This window comes from Cupressus sempervirens, chromosome 3 (genome assembly GCF_028749045.1).
Source record: "Cupressus sempervirens isolate cs-2001-9-10 chromosome 3, ASM2874904v1, whole genome shotgun sequence".
Taxonomy (NCBI): Eukaryota; Viridiplantae; Streptophyta; class Pinopsida; order Cupressales; family Cupressaceae; genus Cupressus; species Cupressus sempervirens.
In genome coordinates, this window is record NC_143120.1 from 390,641,269 (window position 1) to 390,646,042 (window position 4,774).

General features: G+C 35.3%; 1 pseudogene; it reads right to left on the minus strand.

The window, feature by feature from the left end:
* Positions 1-326: 326 nt before the first annotated feature.
* Positions 327-1,207, minus strand: LOC149566661 (zinc finger protein WIP2-like; annotated as a pseudogene).
* Between the last annotated feature and the right edge of the window lie 3,567 nt (positions 1,208-4,774).

Here is a 4,774-nt window from a genome sequence, read left to right on the forward strand (position 1 = left end):
TAAAAATGAAAATTTGTCTGATCCAACTGCGAGAAGAAACCAAATATTCAGTTTAGAGCATGGGAGAAATCCTACCTACGGCTAACTAGAGCTCTAGCTATCACTTTATACTTTAGCTTAGAAGTAAGAAACAACTATATCTAGGTAAAAGTGCATTCGTCTATCTATGCTTCCATAGCTTGCAGACTCTTTGAAACATGGCACCTTTACTATTTTAGAACGTGGATATCACCTTATCTTATCTTTGGAGAAGAGTCATCAACAGCTGGCTTTCATGCAAAAGATTACAGACAAGGCTCCACATGATATTTACAATGACTTGTATGTTAATGGAATCCAAGAGAAATGATTTAAGCTTTAGACCCCAAATCCAAATCATCCCCCTCGTCTTCTAAGTTAGAATTGTCTAGTGTTACAGGAACATGGCCCATCCTACCCCAAAGGCTCTGACGTGATCTTTCATTGAACACTTGTGCTTGCAATCTGATCCCCATCTACCATACCGAAGCTTCACACAATTCTTCTCATGGGTTGTCTAGTTATCTCTCACATCAAATGCTTCGCTACATTTGGAGCACATGAAAGGTTTGTTGGCATGCTTCCTCTTGTAGTGAGTCTGTGGTGTGCACAAGTCCTTCAATGGCTTTGCTTGGGGATATTGGTGAATGTTGTTTCTGCAAGGCACTAGCATGTAAGCTTCAGTATTGCAGAAGGCTTTTCCCCTCACTAAATCAAGCACTTTCCTGTATCTTCATGTTGTTATAGTAGACAAATGTCTTGCTACTGACTGGGGAAGAGAACTGAGTGGGTCCAAGCATAACCTATGGTACTATTGGTATCGAGTACTCAGGGGCACCGCCTTTTGAAAATGATCTAGATCTACTGGTACTCCTATAAGGCCACTGTCACGTTCTCACTTTGTCTTCTGTTGAAGGGCCTAAGCAAGGAAGCAATGGCAGAGTCTCTTTGAGAGGTGACTTAGGTGGTTGATGCAACTGATGAAAAAAGAAAGGATTGCTATTCTCACTTTTCATGCTCATCAAAGAAATTGAGTATGTTTGTGGGTTTGCTGATAAATTGGATTGACCCAGAAATGGTCCATGCTAGAAGTTACTTTTCTACTAAATGATGATGATTCTGCAACTGTTGATGGTTGCCCTGAAAAAGGATGAGTTATTGTTGCTGCTCCATTGTTTTCATACCCCATCTTACATATTGTACGGACTGCAAATTTTGTATTTTGAGGCAGACTCAATAACCATGAGAGAACTGATTTTATCAACTATAATGCTGGGCGCCATATCCAGAAAACGTGACATTTCCATAAATATCCCTAACAATAAAAGAAAAAATGATGGATTCATTTGAGTTGTAATGAATTTGTGGAATTGTTTATGGTTTGTCTGAGCAATTTTGGATAGGTACTACTAGAGCATTTGAATGAAGTGATCATTTATGTTAGAGTAGAATATATCTTCTCTGTGATTGTGATAAAAGGCTGCCCTAAAAATGCAAACAATCTCTAAAATCAAAAAGTACTTGGAGATAAACAAAAACTACTTACAGATAAGTCTTTAGATACAAAACAGAAGAAAAGAAAATTATGAAAATGAATTTCAAGATGGAGAATGGCGGTAGATATGACGTTCAAAAGAATGGCGGTGGATCTAACCTTCAAGACAATGAAAAAAGAGATCACAAATTTCTAGAAGGAGACGTGGCAGTGGATGGATGGACAAGCGATCTATCAAATGTCTATTAATACACATTTAATGCTAAAAGCAAGCGGCTGTAAATTTCTTTAAATTTCTGTTCAAAAATTTTATTTTTCACCTTGCCTTTTTGGCAGGAGCCAATTGGAACTCAAATAAACAGCTTTATTCTAACTTTAAAAATATATTGAAAAAACAAACTATATAACAGACTTTAGGAATAGTTAAATTTTTAATGCTGATAGGTTAGAATAATTAAAATTTATGCACCTAACGGATGCATAAGTATTCTTGCCGTAGGCAGGAACTAATAAAGAAAGTGCAATATGAGATTATGTTTCTTTAGGTGGTAACATTTTGTTTAACAAAATTTGTAGGGTAAAGTGAAATGTGAGATGAAGAAAATGAATTTATTTTAGTAAAATGTTTTATTAAGAAAAGATAAAAAAAAAGTGAAAGGTGCATACATGTTTGAGTAGAATAAGAAAAAAGATTGAACAAATTATTTACATATATTAAGATTTTTTTTTAAAACTAATTAAAATATTTTTGTTAGAGATTAAAGTTTTATTTGACATCTTAAACATAGAATAAAAATCACCAGGTTTTTAACAAAGGCATAGCTAAAAATGGATAGTAACTCTTATTTTATAATGTGAAATAAATAAAATATTTAATTTGATAAAAGTCATAAAATGCTAATAAAAAAAATTCAATGTATTATGTGAGCCTTAAGTTACCAATACCTTATGTAATTCTTATATTTTGTAATTTAGATTGAAGCAAATTTTATTGGGATCTATCTTACCTAATCATAAATAAAATAAGGTAATTCATCAATATTTTGGTTAACAATCTAGGCTTGTGACAAAAAATGATGAAACAAGACAAAACAAAAAAAACAAAACAAAACAAAAAGTTGTTAACAATCTACTCATTTTTATAATATTTTGTATTACAATACAAAACCTTCAAACACCTATGTTGATATAACATTTGCAAGCATACAACACATGAGAAACAATCGATTCAAATTTGGTTTTCAAACTGCTTAAGAAACTTACTTTATATTCTGATTTATATTCTTTACCCTTTATCGACAGGAACTAGACACTATGCGTCCTTGTTTAAAAATTGCCGATGCTTTATTACTTTGTCAAAATAATGGATTCAAAATGAAGACTTTAAAATCGTGCCTAGGAAAAGACTAGTTCCTCCATCTTGTAAGCTGTCAGATTTTTACTTTTTGTGGTACAAATAGTGCAACTTATTTGCACCATGTTGTTTAGCCTTTTCGTCAGTGGGCCTTCTGTGTGTTTCCCTTCCAGTCTGAGTCTGTACCAGCTTGAGTTCGTACCTAACAGTAGCAAATCAATGTTATGGAACTGTATAAAATAGATCTTGAAATTTGATTACATAAAGGTAAATTACGACTCGGCTTAAAGATCACACACTAAGCGTTTGACTGCTTAGGTGGATCTTGTGGGGTCCATTTGATTTTCTACGGCTGTTTCTGTTTTTTGTTTCCATGAGTAGTCCCATTAGCGCACATGAGCCAAATCAAATTCAAACGCATCTACTTTTCCCACTTGTATTACTTTACAAGGCACACTCATTATTTCGACATATGCAATGAACAGGTTTACAACCGTATCAGTTTACATTTGAGAGCCTACTTCCAGCTCGTGCTAAAATGGGAGCTTCTGATAATGGCATTGCCATAGATTAGGTTAAACGCAACAAAATAGATTTCTTGAAACAACTTCAGAATTTTTCTAGCAAATGCGATTGATAGGTGTAAAGTTACACTTGCAATTTTTGCCAGCACCTTCACTTCCACCGTCAGCACAATAGATCTTGATATGGGTGTAGCATCCACCAAAGCTTTGTAGAATGGGGTTTTTTTCCCTTCAGATTTTATAGTTGAAAACGATCTCGTATTTTTGCTTGCAAAATGTGGAAAACACAAGAAAAGGTCTTTTATTGTTGCACAGAATACCTCAAAGAGATTTTATAGATTTTATTTCATGGAATGCAATGATATGCACATAGTGGAAGCACGAACCAGGCATGTGAACAGTTTAAAGTTTTCTCTTGACGAACCATTTGCTAATGGAATGCTTGGATTGCAGATTATTAACAAAATCAATCTGTTAGAAAGGCCTTGGGAAATTTCAAGAAAAATACAATCACCCCATATACAGCCAGACTTTCAATGTTTGCTAGCAAAATGGAGGTTTTGGAACACCTTTTCAACAATTGTGAAAGCAATTTGGTCATTTCTTGTAATTGCAACTGCTCCAATAGACCTTATTACAATGTATTCAATGTATTCTTTCGATTATTTTCCATCTATTAGTTTATCAAGGTTTGATTTTTCATTCTTATTGTCTTTTATGATTCGATTCAGAGCACCATTGGCATGAAGCAGGGTTGTCCTCTCTCCCCTACACTGTTTGGCTTGTATATTGATGAGTTAGAGGATTTCCTTATGAAATCCTCTTAACCAGGAGATGGGTGTTATTTACATCAGGTTCTGATCTTTATTCTCCTCTTTGCTGATGATGTCGTTCTCTTGGCCACTTCTCCCGATAGCTTACAGAGACTCCTTGATACTCTTGCTTCTTTCTGTACTCAGAGACAGCTTGTGGTCAATTTATCTAAGACACGGGTTATGGTCTTTAACTATTTAAAGACCTCTCATCTCCATTTCTTCTTCCAGGGGAAGGAGGTTGAGATTACTCCCTCTTACATGTATCTTGGTGTGAAGTTCTCAGGACCACGTTTTAGTTTGAGACCTGCTATTCAGTCCCGAGTCAGTAAGGGTATGGGCTCCCTGGCTTTGCTGGAGAGACAATGCTTTAGGCATCATTTTCAGGATATTTCGTCCAAGTTGTCCCTTTTTGACTCCTTGATTCGTTCGACAGTCCTCTATGGTTTTGTGGTTTGGGGACTTTCTCTTATTGCTTCTGATTGGGCTTCTATTGAGCGGGTCTAGACACTATTGTTGTGTCGTATCATTAGGTGTCACAGATTCACCCCTCACAACATTGTTTTAGTGG